The sequence below is a fragment of the Alligator mississippiensis genome, chromosome 1 (assembly GCF_030867095.1).
Source record: "Alligator mississippiensis isolate rAllMis1 chromosome 1, rAllMis1, whole genome shotgun sequence".
NCBI classification, from domain to species: domain Eukaryota; kingdom Metazoa; phylum Chordata; order Crocodylia; family Alligatoridae; genus Alligator; species Alligator mississippiensis.
Window position 1 is genome coordinate 383,006,656 of NC_081824.1, and position 19,109 is coordinate 383,025,764.

Below are 19,109 nucleotides of genomic sequence, written 5' to 3' on the forward strand. Positions count from 1 at the left end.
TATATTTTAAAACATGGAACAATGTGGATTTGGGGTTACATTTTTTAACCAAAAATTGGGGATTTTTTTAAATGAGAAAAAACCAAGATCCCTGCTTATAAGGCCCTGAAGTTTAGCATTGTTTAGAGGCTGCACATCTGCATGTGTCTTCCATGTTTTTACAAGATTTCTGTAACAGACACTGCCTGGACCTACATGTTTTATTCCATTGCATGCTATTAATTTAGATTCTTACAGTTTTGTCAACCCCAGGCTATCTGAGCATTTAGTCAACACCAAACCTTTTAAGTGCAACCCCCTCCTACAGCCCAACTCATTCCTACCCTCATTCCTGTCCTATATACTCTACAATGCTGTGGGGCTTCTTTGGGCAGTAGAAGTTGCTTTGCACAAGGCCTGCACTAAAACAAATTCTCCTATGGCCAGCTCTTTTTCCAGCAACTCTTTGCTGCTTTTCCAGCAGCAAGGAGAAGTCAAAACTAAAGAAAAAAATCCTTATACCTCCATCTATGCAATAGTGCCAGGCGTGTCCCCAGTGAGGCTAGGAACAGACATTCAAAAAGCCTGAGGCAGAATTGATCTAAGTTATGTGATTTTCTGTAAGCAGTGTAGTTTACATTGGAGAGAACAGAACACCCATTTGCCCTTTGGTGATGGTGGTGGGGCAATCTTAGACTATATTCTGTCATTTTTAAACCAGTCTATGTCTCCCAAACTTCTGTTCTGTTGTGGTCATAGACCGGTTTCTGATTGCTTATATCAGTAAAAGCATGTCTGTACTTAGCCTAAAAGTCTACAATATGATGAAGAAATAGCTGTACAGTTTCTTATTTATAATCTATAGGGAAGTGGAATATGCTAGCTAGGATTCAAAATTGTTAATGCCCTGATCCATGGCGGGTAAAGTCCCATTTCCCATCAGCCCCTGCCCACGTCACTGTGGCCAGTTTCCATGGAGACTCCAGGAGGTGTGAGGCTGTGACAGCTTGAGGCCAGGGTTTCCATGGAGACTGGCCCAAGCAGTGCTGGCAGGGCATGTGGCTGGGCAGGGAGCTGCTCCAGGGTTGGGCCTGAGATTTTGTGATGGAGACAGCATGGTCCCGAGCCAGGGCAGAGCTGAAATCCACTGCCTGCTCACCTCTGCTTGGGGCATGCAAGCAGCAGACTGTGGCTCTGTCCCAATTCTGGATGCTGCTGTCACTGCTGCAGAATCCCAGCTCCAACCCCAGCCCCAGTCTCGGAGTAGCTCCCCACCCAGCTGCACGCCTTGCCAGCACTGCTTGGAAAGGGGGCAGGAGCTGCTAGGAAATGGAGTCTGGCTAGTGGCCAGATCCTCCATTTTGCCCACCCCTGGCCTAGATGCCCTGAAATGACTATGGGCATCATTAGTACCCTAACATTATCAGGCTCTTTAATTCAAATGAGTACTATCATTAGTAAATATGGTCACATCTGTCTTAGATAAATTAAACAATTATTGTTGGAACCAAATATGTGTCAAAATTTAATCCTGCAAATCAAAAGGAGCATAAGGATTAAAAAACTTCAGATAATAACTCACTGAGAATCTGATACCATGGGAAAAGACAACTGTTCTTAAAATGTCACAAGAATGCACCTCCAGGCAATGCTTGCTCAGTGTTACAGAAAGAATCTATTTCTATTTGGTCCATGACAAGAAACTTCAGAGGGGCAGTCAGCCAAGCATAGCATGTATGATGCTGAAAGATTTTAAGAGCAAACTATTGCAGGTGGGTGACACACTTATTAATTCTGCCTTCAATTGTGTGCTCAATTCTTAAAGTTATTTAAGAAATTCTCGACACAATAAAAAGATCACTGAAACTCCATTCTTATATTTGGGCAAGAACTGGAAAAAGGAAATTAAACTATCCATGTGTGCCCTGTATTTTGCAACTATGGTGCCTCACTCACTGCAAGTCCTTCTTATCCTGTTCACCTTTGTTTTGCTCTTGAGGGCTGCTATTGAACCAGAGAAACTGAACATGGCATAGTGTAGTGAATTTTGACAATGTCCCTGACACATCTCTGATTTACCCCTCCACTGGGGGCTAAGATGGCTGTCAGCAGTTCTAAGCATTAAAAGGAGACCCTTGTGCAGTAGATGATTTTGGGGGTCTGGTTCACAGCACTAAGATGCTGCTAGAGTAGTACTTGATATAACTGAGACTGGAATCTCTTGTGATGTGATTAAAATTCAAGACTACACGTAAAGTATATGTTTGCAACAACTATATGATTAAAGAAAGAAAGAAAACTCTTTATCCAGTGTTAAAAAGTCAAATAAATGATCTCTGTTTGTTTGGGAAAGAATCATTCAAATATTTGATTTGATGAACTCAGAGAAGACAATAGCTTATACTGCAACTTATGTAATGGTTGATATACTAAGTTAAATTCATACTTAGGGCCATAAATAACTAGCATCAGGTACATTTTTCATTTGATTACATTAATCAGGAATAGAAGAGTATAAGAACAATGTTTATAAAGCATTATAGGAAATCATTTTCTATTTTAACTTATTCTCATTTTTAGTGGAATAAGAACATTTGAAGAATTGAGACAATAAATAAGTTCAATTTATATAAAGACAATGTATGTTTTAAATATTATAGTCACGATTTTATGTATGCACACATTAAGACTAGGGACAAATATTCAAAAAGCCAAAGGTGGAATTGATCTAAGTTATGCAGTTTTCTGTAAGCAGCATAGTTTAGATTGGTAGTGAACAGAGCATGCATTCACTCTTGGTTGGGGAGAATGGGAGGGGCAAATCTTGGATCAGGTTCCACCATTTTTAAACTAGTCTATATGTGCCAAACTTCTGTTCTATTATGGATTACTGGTTTCCAATCACTTATACTAGTAAAAATGAAATGTCTGTACCTGGCCTAAAAAACAGCTTTTGCTCTCTCAGCAAAGGCAACTAAATCCTTTTTATTTCAATATAGTTCTCTAAAAGGATCCAATCTAAAAATTGCTAAAGTCACTGAAAAATCTTAATTTGTCTTCCAAGGGCTTTTAATTCAGACTGTGTTGTGTATCCTATTTTTGAAGTGCACAATATAAATTTGACAACATGCTGTTTCCTTTTTCATGGAAGTGTAGTTGGACTGTTTGAATTAGTGAGGGAAACCAGCTTGACCAGATTGGTTAATTAATACTTACAGCACTGCTGTGAAATAGATAAATGTTATTTTCTCCATTTAATGTATCTGGCAAATGAACTAGAAAGAATCTATGGTTTCAAAAGTAGATTCTAATTTGGTGTGTGTCAGTTTTTGTTTGCCCAATATAACATTTGGAATGTTTGATTTACAGAGGTGTTCAACCATGCCAGCATTCACTACTCCAGGAGAAGTCAATGAGAACTGCTAGTACTCCACACTTTTTAACATTAAGTCCTCTCTGTCTCAAGCAGCGCATCTGAAACTGAGACAATTAAGATTACATTTAAAAAAAAAATCATAGCTGATTTGTCTGAGCCAGTGCAAGGCAACACAGGTGACACTAAGTTAAGATAGAAAAGTGCCTGGTCTAATCTAGCGTTACATTGTTGGTAAGTAACTGAACAACTTCAAGTATATAACAAATATCTTTGTATACAGGCACTTTTGTTTCCTGAGTTTAATGAACTTATTTACTTCAGTGAGTCCAGGAGTAGATCATTCAGCCCTATATAGGATGCCTTAATATCTATATACATTAAATCTCTTATTCTGGAGGCCGGATATGTCACCCTACACCAGGGGCGGGCAATTATTTTGTGTGGAGGGCCAATTAATGAGCTTTGGTGAGCTGTTGAGGGCCACATGGGTAGTCCCGCCCCTTGACAGTTGCCCCACCCCCTTGTCGCCATCTTGGAACCAGAAGTCTCACCCCCTAGCTCCTGACCTTTGACTTTTAGTGTAGGATTTGTTTTTTTTTCTGGTTCCAAAATGGCAACCCCCTCCCAAAAGGGGTATTTCCAGGGGACAAAGGGAAGGACTTCTGGTGGCAAACACCTACTATAATATATTTTAATTTTATTAGAAAAAAATTTTGTCATGCTTTGTGTTTGCGTAGTATATATAGAGGTGATTGTATAATCACTTACATTTTTAATTTTGTATATTGTGGGGAGGTGTTGTGTGAGGAGTATGTGGTGTGTACATGGTACGTGCGTGTGTGGTATGTATGGTGTACACGGTATGTGTGCATGGTATACAGTATGTGTATGTGTGAGTGTGGTGTGTGGGGCATATGTGGGGTGTGTGTTTTGGATGTGTTTGGTATGGGGGTGTCTGGTGTGTGTGGTATATGTGATGTGTGTGTGTATAGTGGATGTGTATGGTGGACTGTGGGGGTGTGTGGGGGGAGTTGTGAGGGGGTGTGGCTGTGCGGGGGGCATAGGGTATGTTGGATGGTTGTGTATATATGGGGAGTTGTGGGGGCAGGGTATGGGTGTGAAGGAGGTTGGGGGTTTGGGGACCCACCCACACTGCCCCATGCTACAGCAGCAGGTGGGGCTTTCATGGTGCAGGAGCATGGCAGGATGTGGCTCCCACCAGCACCGCACATTGCAGTGAAGGGCTCAGCCTCCACATGACTGCCTGTATTGCCAGTGCTCCCTGTCACTCACACACAGCCCCTGCACTCACACAGCAGGGAGGGGAGCCCCACATGCTGGAACCAGGTGCCTTCCCTGCCGGGGCTGCACAGCACCAGAGTGGGGCATCAGGTGCTGGAGTTGGCTTCCTTCTCTGCAGGGTCTGCGCTGCAGGGAAGGGAAGCTCCAGACAGGGAAGGCAACTAAGTCCAGAGCCTGAAGTTTTTCTCTGGGGATGTGCAGCCCCAGCTGCAAATGCGCTGGCTCCAGCACATGGGGCTTCCCTCCCTGCTGTGTGTGTACAGGGGGCTGCATGTGAATGACAGGGAGCACCAGCAATACAGGCAGCTGTATTGGAGCACTGCACCCCTCACTGTGATGTGCAGCGCTGGCCGGATCCACACCCCACCAGGCACCTGCACCCTGAGTGTTCCACCTGCTGCTGCTGCAACCGCCTGTTGAGACTGTGCGCTATGAAGGGAATGTGGGGGGTCCCCACACCCCCCACTCTCCCTCACACCCACACACTGCTCACCCCAACTCTGCTCTGTCATCACCCCCTGCCACCCAGGTGCTGACTCTGTGCTGCCATCAGCTGTAGCCTACCCCTGATGCTTCCCTACCTGCTGCCCAGAACAAGTAGGAGATTGGGGAAGTGACCAGGTCTCAGGGACTGCAGCAGCAGAAGCCTCACATGGAAGCTGCACACTGGCTGGCTGGGCAATAGGGTACGTTTTTGGGGCTGTGTGTACACGTGGGTGCCTTGCTCCCACCCTCGTGGGTGGAAGGGCTGGGTGGGGCACAATGAGTTATGAGGGCCAGTGAGCCAGATGAGAATGCTTGGTAGGCTGAATCTGGCCCACAGTCCATGTTTTGTTTACACATGGCCTACATGCAATTCATAGTGATATAACTATGAAGGGCCGTTCAGAAAAATCTTCACTCAGGAGTCAATGTTGTCTTGATACCAGTTAGAGTGCATCAAGAGAAGGCTGAGGGGGGACCTGGTGGTTGCCTACAAACTCATCAGGGGAGATCAACAGCAAATAGGTAACGCCCTTTTCTCCCCAGCACCACCTGGGGTGACAAGGAAAAATGGTAATACACTGATGGAGAATAGGTTTAGGTTAGAGATCAGAAGGCAATATTTTACAGTTAGGGTGGACAAAATCTGGAACCAGCTTCCCAGGGAAGAGGTCCTCACCCCTACCTTAGGCAAATTCAAGAGGAGGTTGGATGATCACCTGTCTGGGGTCTTGTGAACCCAGCATTCATTCCTGCCTGTGGCAGGGGGCCAGGCTAGATGATCTGTTCAGGACCCTCCTGACCCTAGCTACTATGAAACTACGAAACTATAACAATGTTTACTACATTGTTAAAGTGCCATGAAGGTCTTTAGGGAACTGTGAAAATGTCAGATAAAGGGGCTCTGGTCTGGTCCTCCATACTGAAGGTAGTGCAGAGGGTTGGTAGATCACCCATGTCAAAATTTCAATTACAGTCTACAAGACGAGAAGAAACCATATAGAAACGATGGTCTGAAAGCTTTTGAACTTGGAACATGCAATGATGCATAAACCACAAAGTCAAGATGATGATGATGATAATGACAAACGCTTATAAAAAATGTAAAAATCAAATTAATCTTCCGCAGGCAAGCGCAGGTTCAACTTCTTAAATTTAAATACATTTACATTGTTGTTCATATTCTGTATATGTTGATGTGTAAGAGAATCTCATATTTTTGAACAAGCATTACTCATATTACTTTGAATTGAATAGATTACACAAATATGTATTTATTTCTTAATAGAAATACAAATATGTACAAACCAAATAACCAGGCAGTGCATGTCCCAACTTACAAAGATTTATATATTTAAAAAATAGCCTGTGCTTTACTGAAGAAATTATAAGTATCAAGAGCAATTTGGAAAAAATAAATCAGAGGATGACAGCCATCTTTTCCCATGCTCTGAAAAATCAAGAATATCCTTTTTATTTCTAACAAATTTTATTAACATTGTGCTTAACATTTATTTTATTATTGAGGATATTAACATGCTACTCATCTGTGTGTGTTGTATTGCCCTTAAGATGATGTTGCTTTGATTCATAAACATTTTTCAAGTAGAGAGAAGCTGAAAGCCTACAGCTCCCCATAGTAAAATAAACATAATGAATAAGAAGATATATAGATATATATATAGATATATATATATATCTATATATATATGAAGTTAGCAATCTCTCTTGGGCTAAATCCTAAATAGCCTTGATTAGCTAAATCATCATCTATTGCAAGTCACAATTATTTAAAAAACAAGAATGGGAAAAATGATTTTTGATTATCACATCACATAAATAATTTTGGGCAGGGAAAAAGGAATCTAGCATGGAAAAAGGAGAGTTCTGCTCCCTGCCAGAACTGACAATACAAAATTACCTATCATCACCCATGATTGAGGTTGATTGACTTGATTCATCCATACATATTCATGATCTACCTTATACCTTACTGATGTCCATCTTCTTTCTATGAAAAAAACAAAACAAAACTAAGTGTTTACACCAGGTTAATAGCTTTTGAAGATTGGTTTGTGGTATTATTTATAATGCTAAATGCTCACGCTATTTTCATTATTGCTCTAATTCTAAGAAACATGAATTATGTAAAAGCTGAAACTAAAGCAAGCAGCAGATCATTTCAGATAAACTTCTATTAACCAAAAGAAGGGAGCGGGGGAAGCATTAGCTTTTAATTTTCAGATCCAATGATTGTTTGCAAATCAAAATTGTTGATATTTGTGAGATTGATTTGATGCAGGAAGAAGTTTCTTTTTTATTTGTTTGGAGATAAGATTTACCAGGTGAATTGCAATTAATTCATAATTTGTTCTTCAGGTATCAATTGCATTTTATCTGGCTTCTTTACTCATATTTCAAAGTTTATAATCCTTGATTATATTTACAGTTTTTAATGTTCTAAACTTAAAAGTATATATATATATATATATATATATATATATTTCCAATATAAATATATTCCAATACACATTTTCTGCTTACAAATGTGGATCTTAGCATTTTTCTCTCTTAGCTTGTGGGGAAAACACCCTTTCAAAATATGTAATAATGGAATTATTGCATACAAGACAATAGAATTCATATTTCTATCACATTGCAATAATGCAACAAGAAAACAATTGAGAAAGCTGATAACAAAGGGCCAGATTCTATTCCTCCTACAAAGTTTGTAAGTGTGGTAAGTGTGGTATTCCTTCCTGGTCATCTAAGTTTCCATTTTTTGGTTGTCTACATGTCATGTTTTGCTCTTACACAAAGATAGGAATTCTATGCCTTAATATGTACCCGTGTGTATGTAGGAAACTATATGCACATGCAGATAACTCAATAAATGGGGACAAAAAAAATCTGAAAGGAGGACCAAAATCAGAAATAAGTGTGCATGTATACAAGAAGCAAGAATTTATCAGAATGATGTCTGTTATTGGTTAAACTGCAAACTTGGTATACAGTTAGACAAGCTTTTGAATGAAAGCAAGATATTATTCATCAGGTCTGACCAGAACAAGCCAAGCACAGAATAGGAAGAAAAAACAAAACAAAACAGTGGGGAGGGCTAAATTCCAGAGGTAGAAGACAATTAGGAGAATAAAAGAAGCTGAGTACTAGGAGGTCAAGGCCTATCAAAAGGGAGAAGGGTCATTATCACCTTTCATATGTTGAAAGAATACAGGACTTAGGTAGATTATAATGTTCCATAAAAACAAATATCCATAATAAATCCTTCCTTCTTGCTTCTAATGTCCACCAAATTTTTGAACTTTTGTTCCCAAGTACACCTTGTAATGGTGTTAAATAGGTTTTCCTTGAGTATGAGGCTAGTAATGTCAGGGAGGCTGGGGGTGTTCTGTGAGAAATGTGTTAATGGTGTGTATGTGTGTCTTCATTTTTCCTGTGAATTCATTCTGATGTATAGTTGCCATGAGGGCATTTAGTGCATTGGATCACATTTTTGGGAAATGCATGTGTAGGGTTCTGATAGTTTTATTACAGTAGGTGTTGATTGTAGTTGCAATAGAGATGTGTTGACAGGTTAAGTATTACCTGCAAAGGCAATGTCTGTTAGAAAGCTGTGAAAGTTGTGATGTCATAAAATGATGGTGTTTTTAAAGCAATCTTAGGTGAAGGCTTTGTGTTATTTCAGACCTGCATGACTGACTTGTTATTTGAGGGCTGGCAAACAGGGGCATGGACAGAAGCTCAGATTCTATCATTCCCTTGTGGTGGGAGAGGATGGGGAGGGTAGCATGTAGCTTGGAGGAGGAGAAACCAGCATGGCATCTGTGGCTTTCCTCCCTCCACAGCCAGCAGGAGCCCAGCCAGAGCAGATGGTGGGAGGGGTGAAATCTTGGAAAACTGTTTGAAGTGAGGTGTGGCGTGGGGGTGTAAAGAGAAAGGAGTAGGGAAAAAAAGACTAAAATTTTGCATGTATCTCAGTGAATTGGGTTAGGTGCAGCAGGGGTTGTGCTGGCTAGAATGGGGGAGCTGTTCTGGCCCAGGAGCCTGGGGAAGGAGAGGAATAGCCAGGGCACCAGGCTGAGAATGAGCATGCTCACTGCATGGCATAGAACACGTACCAGAGCAGAGCTGTGAAATAGGGGGTTCGCAGGAACTGAGGTGCAATGAAGTGGCCATACAGTAGTAGTGGGAGGTTTGGTTGGCATGGAGGGTGGAAGACACAGTCACGGAAAGAGACCCCTTGGCATCAGTTCACCTTAGTCTGCATAAAACCTACAAGGTTATGTAAAGTGTACTTATGTAATTATTTAAAGCATTTTGATTTGAAATGAAATAAAAGAACTGAAAACTAGACTGTTTTATGTCATATGATAATGAATTGTGGATAGTGGAAAGCTGGGCCCTGAGGAACCCCCTAGCTGAGCTCTGGCTCATTCCAGCCCCATGTTCCAATAGTGCCCTAGCACTGCCCTCTCCAGAAAAGCTGGGGAGGCCAGGATTTGGTCAGAGGTTAGGGATCATGCAAAATGGAATGGGGTTGCTGAGGGGTACCTGTGTGTGTGTGGGGGGGGGATGTTCCTGTCCTCACTGAGTGAATGGGAGGAGGCTGGCATAGGCAACTGGTGCCACCTTGGTCAGGGGGGCCATGTGCCCTCCCAGTGACCAGTCAGCAATCTGGGGAGTCCCCCCGTAGCCAATCTCACTGACTGGGGGTGGTCCCCCATGGCCAGTCTTGCTGACCAGGGAGAGATCCCCCCGCAGGCAATCACAAAATGACCATGGCACTCCCACTTCCTGGGCAGCGTTCACAGGGGAGGCACCAGTACTCTCATCTTTCCCCCCCTGCCTGTCACTTAAGCGGCAAGCATGGCCTGTCACTGATGGCCAGGAGAGGGTCATTTTCTTCGAGACCTTGTCCGCCCTCCTGCATGATGCTAGTGAGGATGATGAGCAGCTCCTTGTAGGCAAGGACTTTGCTTGCACCATTGCTGCCTCACTTGAGCACATGGGGCCTGAGCCTCACCTGCCCTCAGCTCACAAGCTGCAGTCTGCCCTGGAGACTGCAGGCCTTGTTAACATCTGGTGAGCCCTGCATCCTAACACGCACCAGTACACCTGGGCCAGGATGAGTGCTGGTGGTCTCACCATAGCCCACCTTGACCACCTTTATGTCATCAAGCACCATCTCACAGTGGCTGTATTGTTCCCTTGGTCCTAATCTGACCTGTCCTTCTGCAAACTGAGCCTGCCAGGGAAATCCTGTGTGTAGGTGCCCTATTGGTGCTTCAACATCAGTCTGCTTTAAGACTCCTACTTCTGGGACTGCTTTGCCCACTTTTGGAGGGCCTGGGAGGCTGCAAATCTGAGCTACTCCTCCTGGAAGCTATGGTAGGACATAGGCAAGGTACAGATTTGGGCTTTTTGCCAGCAGGATATCCAGCTGGCCACAAATGAACAGCACCACCATATTCAAGAGCTGGAAGAAGATGTGGCAGAGCTCAAGGCTGCCCTTCTGGCTGCCAGCAGTGATGCGGTGCTGCGCGAGAGCCTCTGGTTCCACAGGAAATGCCTGCATGACTTGGCTGAGAGTGCTGCCTGTGGAGCAAGGATCCATGCCCGCTACCAAGAGCTGGCAGAACCTGACGCCCCAACTCTCTTCTTCAACCTGGAGCAACAGCAGGCAGTGAGCAAAGTCTTAGATCATCTCAAGACCCCCAAGGGCCGGGTAATCATGGGCCCGGGTGAAGTACATAAGCACACTGTCGCCTTCTATTGTGACGTGTTTGCAGCTGAGCCATCCTGCCCCGAGGCCACATGGGAACTCCACGAGGGCCTGCCATGTCTCTGTGCCCTGGAGGCCAGTGAGCTTGAGTAGGAATTGTCTCAAGGAGCTGGCAGCCGCCACGGCTGGCCTTGCCTCTGGCAAAGCCCCAGGCCTCAATGGGTTACCTGCCACGTTCTACGTGACCTTCTGGCCTCTCCTTGGCCCCTGTCTCCTGCACATTTTTCAGGAGAGCCTTGCCGACAAGACCCTGCCGGTTAGCTTGCACTGAGTGGTGCTCATGCTGCTGCCTAGGAAGGGAGACCTTGGCTACATTAAGAACTGGTGGCCAGTCTCCCTGCTGTGCATGGACTACAAGATTCTGGCCAAAGCAATGGCAACCTGTTTCCACACCATCATGCTTTCTGTCACTGGGCCTGAGCAGAGCTACTGCGTACCGGGCAGGACCATCCAAAACAACCTGTTCCTGCCGCGTGACCGACTCACAGTCAGTGAACTCTTTGGCCTAGACATCAGTCTCATCTCTCTGGATCAGGAGAAGGCCTTCAATCGGGTGGGCCATGCTACCTTTTCCAGGCCCTGAAGGCCTTTGGCTTTGGGCCCCTCTTCACCGGGGCCCTCCAGGTCTTGTATCAAGACACCTCCAGCCTCCTCAAGGTGAATGGCGTGATCTGTGCCCTGTTCTCTGCATGCAGGGACATCCATCAGGGCTTCCCCCTGTCAGGCATACTCTATGCCCTGGCCATTGAATCGCTGATGCATGTGCTGCTGTGCCGCCTGAGTGGTGTGGCCTTGCCGTCGGCCATGGGTCCATCCATTGGCCCTCCACTCCAGCTGTCGGCATATGCAGATGATGTGACCATCTTCCTTAACACCCAGGAAGATGTGTGGGCCCTGACAGATTGCCATCAAGCATATGAATGCCCTTCCTTGGCCCTTATCAACTGAGCCAAGAGTGATACCCTGCTGCTTAGCATGTGGATCAGCATGACCCCCCAAGTTTTGCCATGGGGCCTAATTTGGCACCGCAAGGGCCTCAAGATTCTGGGCATGTTCCCTCGGCCACCAACCTTCATGGCACATAACTGGGATGCCTTGAGGAGGGGGTGGAGGCCAGCCTGCAATGGTGGCACTGGCACCTACCTAGCCTCTCCTACCATGAATATGTCCTCATCACCAACAACCTGGAGGCGGTGATGCTGTGAAACCAGTGTGCCATCCTTGACCCACAACAGGATCTACTCAAGAGGCTCCTGGTAGATTTTTTCTGGGATGGATGCCACTGGCTCCCATGAGCTGTCTTTTACCTACCTATCACTAGGGGAGGCCATAGCCTGGTTGATCAGGTGAGCAAAATGGCCACCTTCCACCTGCAAGCCTTTCAGCACTTATCCTGGCAACAACTGGCATGCCAGTTCCTTCAGAGGGTGGGGGCCCTTGGCTTCTACTGGAAACTCTTCCTCCTGGACCTCATGCTCCTGAACTGGGCAGTGCTTCCGGCCTTGTACTTTGGCATGATACAGGCCTGGCAGGCCACCCTCTGCCTCCAGCCCTGGGCCCTGAATCTGCGTTTCCCACAGCTGCTGAGGGAGCCCCTGGAGCACAATCCAGCCCTGAGATGTCCCATGCCAAGCCTGGCCTCCACCAGCCTCATGGCTGCCGTTATCTAGGTGTGTGTCTTCTGCCTGAGCCATCTCTTTGAGCCCGCTCGGTTGGCCTGGCTCTCACCCGAGGCCCTGACCACCCAGCTAGGCATGCACTCTGTCCACAGCATGGGCTGTCTCCTGCATGACATAAAAGCTGCCCTCCTACCAGAGGCAGCAACCACCCTGGATGACCATCTCCAGGCATACCAGGTCCCCTGTGCCATGGATGCCCCAAGTGAGACTTTCCCCACGCTGCCAGCACTCTGGCTGTGGCCAGTGAGCTAGCCGGCAGGCCTGGCACACTGCTGACACTCCCTGTGCCTCCTAACAGTGATAGAGATTGCCCCTTTGCTTTTCTGTCACAAAGAAGCCTTTATGCCTGGGTAGCTCATATCCGCCATGCCCAAGTACTGGCGGGCTGCCCTGATACACCGTGGTGATGGCACCAGGGGCTGCCAGATTCCCCACTGGCCCACCCAGTTTGGTGCACATTGTATAAGCCATCAATCACCAAGAAGACTGGCAACCTGCAGTGGCGGTTGCTGCACGGCATCCTAACCATTGGCACGTTGGCATCCCATCTTGACCCAGCCACCTCGATGGCTTGCCCCTGCTGCCCCAGGGACATTTAGGAGGACTTCGTTCACACCTTCCTTGACTGTCCCTGCCTGCGGACACTCTTTGTCGCCCTCAAGTCGCCACTGCAGGCACTGGAAAGTAGCCTCTTGGAAACTGCCTATGTGTACTCCTACCCATACTGGGCAGCTGAGCGGGGCACCATCTGCCTGGCGAACTTTCTACTGGGTCAAGCCAAGATGGCTGTCCTCAAGAGCCACCACAACCAGCTTGCCGGGAATGGCTCAGACAATGCCCTGTGGCTTTTTGGCCTCCTGGTGCAGGCATGCTTCTTGCTGGAATTTGAGCATGTTGTAGTCCACGGGCGGTGCCAAACTTTGAGGCACACTGGGCCCTTGAGGAAGCTCTGTGCTACATGGAGGATGGCCATCTTCAATACACACTCTGATATCATGACCAGTCTGGGCAACTGGGCAGGCTCGATGTCGAACTGTGACTTCCAGCTTGTGCCGCACCCAGGGCCCTCACCAGGCTGCTTTTTGCTTTTTTCTTCATGTGGGCAGATGAAGGTGTGTATGATTAGATAGAGCAGGGTAGGAATTATTTGTTTATAGAGGGCTTTGTTCTGCATGACTGTGTGGCCAATGTCCCAACCACATAACGGCATGCTAGGCACAATGTGTAATACAGCGAAGGTGTCTGTCACAATATGATGTTATGTATGTAATGACATAGTGCTCTTGGTTTGATGGTAATTTGTTTGTCTTTGCCAGTATGTTGGACCTGGACCCCAGAGGGGCCAACTTTTTTTACCCGAACCCCTGAATAAAATAGTTAAAATTCCCTAGCTTCCTTCCTCGGTATTTTTACAATATATAGTATGTATTCACTATAAGTTATCTCACAGACTCAAATAAGGACATAAAATTATGGTCCTGATTCTCTACTTTTTTGTTTTTCTCATGTTTTTTTTTTTCCAAATTGAACAGCAGCCTGTCAAGAGACTCCTCCTACTTTGCCAATATGTGGCTCAGTATAGTTATTTATTTTGTTTGTTTCTTCATTTGTTTTAAATCTGGAACATACAGAGCAAAATGCAGTGTATTTAATTACAACTGTGTAATCCCAGTGAAATCAGTTAAAAGGCACTGTTGTTCTTGAGGGCAAGACTGACCAGTGTATTCTCTAGTGTCATTCTGTTGATTTCAGAGTAATACTAAGAATAGTCTAGCTTTTGCCAGAGTTTGAAAATTCTATCAGGTGTCTTAGTTGCTAAGCAACTTGGTGTTAAGGGGAGGGGGGAGACATTCTCCCTCTTATGTAACAAATTTACCTTTCAATAGCGTAATTGTAGAAATTTTATGCATTTAAGTTCTAAAGCAGTTAGTACACTGATGGATTCTTTCTTCATGAGCAAGGAAATGATTTATAACTTACATGGCTGGCCTGAAATACAGAATGGACATAATATTCTTCAGATTGTCTTTCACTGAGCATCCCTTCTATCCTCTTCCTTCTGGCAATATTTTCCTTCAGTGTGTTTCTCCTTTGTAAGACGTTACTCGGGTAAAATAATTATGTTGTTGTTTTGTTTTGTTTTTCTTATGGCTTTAATTTCTTGGTCCTTAGGTCTTTTTCTCAGGCAGTTTGGGGATGATGATGGAAAATTTGATTCAGTGCTGCCTTGACATGAGCAAATAGCATTCTGGAGCAAAAGGTGGTTGCACCCTGGCTCCCAGCCTCCACCCCTCTACACCAGAGTGGGTAGACTCTGTCACAGGAACAGCAGAAGAGTACTTCATCTTAAATTCCTCAAGCAGGTAAGAATCTTCCCTCCCCACTCCTTCTCCTCCCATTCTCCCCTCCCCTTCCCACTGCTGCTGCTGCCACTGTCCTCAGCAGTCTCCAACTTCAAGAGGGATGTGGATAACTTTGAGAGGGTCCAGAGAAGGGCCACTCGTATGGTTAAGGGCTTGCAGGCCAAGTCTTATGAGGAGAGACTAGGGCACCTGGACCTCTTCAGCCTCCGCAAGAGAAGGTTGAGAGGCGACCTTGTGGCTGACTATAAATTCATCATGGGGGCACAGAGGGAATTGGTGAAACTGTACTCACCAGGCGCCCCTGGGGGGTCACAAGAAATAATAGCCATAAGCTAGCAGAGAGCAGATTTAGACTGGACATTAGGAAGAACTTCGCAGTTAGAGTGGCCAGTATCTGGAATGGGCTCCCAAGGGAGGTGGTGCTCTCCCCTACCATGGGGGTCTTCAAGAGGAGGTTAGATAGGCATTTGGCTGGAGTCATCTGAACCCAGCACTCTTTCCTGCCTGTGCAGGGGGTCAGACTCAATGATCTGTTGAGGTCCCTTCCAACCCTAACATCTATGAATCCATGAACTGTTGATCCCATAGTGTGGTCAAGTGAAAGGATATGTGCATCTGCATTAGTGCCCCCTCCCCTCCCAGATCCACCTCTGCCTGTATAACTGTTCATTTGAGGTTTCCTAGGAAGAAGCTGACTTTGTCATATTAGGGATTTATTGAACTACTTAGCAGAGATCCTGAGATATATCATGATACATCAGGTTACTAAGGGGCTAGTAAGTTTATCTTTTCTGGCTTAATGCAAGGCGTGAACAGAAAAGACACAGAGACAGTTTTTCAGCTGGTGTAAACTGGCATAACTCCACTGTAGCCAATAAAGCTCTGCCATGGTGTACATGCTGTGGAGATGTCCCATGATAAATAGTGACAGATAAGAGAGGAATCTAGAAAAATGAAAATACTAACAGGGGATATTTCAGCAGTGAGGGCAACACTTTTTCTATGGCCTATAACTCACCTGCTACACAGTAATTGCTGTGCACATATAGATGGTGATGCTTTACTGCACATTAGTCTAATGCTATATTAATCTACTGCATGCATTTCAGATAGATGCATGCAGTGATTCTCAACGATGGTGCCACAGCATTCTGGGGTGCTTTCAGAGCCTTTCAGTAACACAACAAGGTACCATACAATGTTAGCACTGTTAGGATTACAAACATGATTTACAACATAAACCCAAAAGGATGCCTGCTGAGCTGGGACAGCTCCCCATGCCTCTGTCCACCACCCCACTCAGAGCTGAACAGCTAGGGGGTTTTTCCCCCTGGGGGAGCCTGGAGCCCCCACTGGCTGCTGTATGGGGGCAGAGGAGGGCAGGAGCAGCATTGGACTGGGCTACTTCTGCCTGTCAGAAGCAATTTGCTCCTGACATGGATTCAGTTGTAGATGTGCACCAAGGAGTACCTTGCAGAGAAAATACAGGCACATTAACTGCACATGTAGATGTGCCCACTGGGCAGAAACATCTCCTTCAGTTGACCCATTTGGCTAAGAGAGAATCCTGGAGAGTCTCAGCACAACGAATAATGGTGTATGCTGAGTGTAGAAACAATGAGAACATAGGAATGTTTCTAGAGCTTTGATATGGAAATTCTTGTACTTCCATTTACCTACCGTGGATAAACAAGTTATGTGCCAATGACCTGGTTTAAATGTTCATTGTAGATGTACCAGCATGATTATTATTAAGAGGTGATCATTCTATTATAGTGGGACTCATATAGCTACTTAAGATCTAGATGATTATTAGGGATCCTGGTTTTCTCTGATAAAAAAATCCCCAATTTTCGGATTAAAAAAGTAACCCAAAATCCCCATTTTTCATGCTTAAAATGAAACACCACTGCGTGTGTGTGCCTATATATTAATGGCATATCATTTTAATCATTGGGAAGTGTGGATTTTGGGTTACTTTTTTTAATCTGAAAATTGTGGATTTTTTTAATCAGAGAAAACCAGGATCCCTAGTGATTATGAGTATAGACAATTTGCAGCAGCTAGCTGTGAATCAACCATAAATGATTTACTTGGATATTCAGGATCCCGATTAAAGACAGCAATAGCAATTCATGTGTTTCATTGACAGGTCACATACGTTAGAGATTTTTTATTGTCATTATAAAAAGCATTTTTTGTTGTTATTAAAAAGCATTTTTATTACAGAGACATATTAAAAGGAAAATTGACAAAATACATTTCATGTTATCATTGATCTTTATGAAATCAGCACTAGGTTCAACATTAAGAAGGTAGTTTCATCTGTTTCTAATTATTAACTTTTTAAACATTATTAAAATTAATGAGACTGATGCTTTTCTTTTAAAGATGAGTGCAGCATTGTTAAATTTATAGCTGTGGAAGATGTGAGTTCAAAGAAATGAAATTTACAAGAGGGTCTTTAATATCCCCAGGTATTTGAGTTAGCATATTTATGAGCTTAAGTCTCATCAACACTAAGACATGAAAAGCTTAAAATGCAAAACACAAACAAAGAAAATAAATAGCTAAAAATAATGAGAGGAACACCTATTATAGTAGAAAAATGAAATGAGAGAGACAACATTGAAATTAGGACAAAACACAAAGTCATAGCATGATATAAATAAAAAATAGTGCATAAACTCCTTGTATAAAAAGGAAGAAAAAAAAAAGGAAAAAAAAAGAATATGTTATGAGCTCAGAATTTCTCCTTACATAAGAGCTGCCTTATTTGCTTTTTCTATGGATATTTTAAAGAAATAAAAAGGATGCCTATCACCGTATGTAATTAATTATTTTTTTATATAGACAATGCAAATTTAGCATTCATGGTATCATGTAATTTGCTTTCTGTGGACACACACACACACCTCTATATATATTTTTATTATGTTGCGGTAGCCATGATTCTAGATTTTCTATAAAACACAATTTATCTGCTGGTACAGAGTTGGAGAGATCCAAGCAGCTTCCCAATTCAGTAAGGTATTTAAATACCCACTTAAACTTGAAGTATTCCCACCAAAGACAAGGCTTAATTGCATGATCAAAATTAAGTGTGATTCTCCTCTTTCCTGAATTGGTGCCTAAGTCACAGAATGACCTTTCAACCACTTTTTGTCTTCTACCACTAAATAGTTCTTTGAAGCAGTATTTCTACCCAGCTTTTCACAACTACATCACACTCTTACCCAATCTTCATTTTATTTGGGGTTTTTTTCTTAATGTGCTGGGCTTTAAGTGCACTCAGGGGTCACATCCCCACAAGAGTGCACACGCATTTCCCTGGGGACAAATAGCAGCAGCACATATTTGTGCTACCTCTAGTTGTTCCTGGAGAATGCCCCTGCAGACAAGCTCTGGCACATGGAAAATTGTCCCAGGTGGGGTATGGGAGGCTTGGGGCAGCATCTGGATTGGCCCCAGCAGCCTAACCTGGGATCCTGGGGGTCTCCCAGGGCTGCAGTGGCAGCAGTCCAGGTGAGTAGAACCTGGATGGCAGCTGGAGTGTAGCTCTGGCCAGCCAGACTCTAGTTTTGAGTGGTACATGCTTCAGCTACGTGTGCCACGCCACTTTTTTTTTCTCCACACTTGTTTTAGATACATACCTGGATTTCCTGGTGTCTAATTTTGACACCACACTGCAAATATGTAGTGCAGGAAACCAATTCACATGCTCCATGTGCATTTTGCAGTGCCTCAAAAGCCTATGAGGTGTCGCACAGGCACATTCCCACCCACTGCTTCATTGCTAGTTACAGAAGATCTGTAAGAAGAGTAGGAGCGTGTGTTCGGGTCTGTAGCCTAGACACCTCCATGCTGGGTGCCTTATTAATAGCCCAGAAGTCACAAATTCAAGGCCACAGTAGAAGCACTCATATTGCAACATTCAACTAATCTGAGTTCTGCTAAATACCATGCCACATGAAAAAAGAAAGGAACTGGACACCTATTGCATTAGGTACCCAGATGGTACTCTTCCCTGTGTGTCCTCTTGTGCTTTCAGTTGCTGAATGGCCCCCAGGACATCAATTGTTTTACTTACACTCAGAATTTAATAGCTGTGTGGAGTTCAAGTG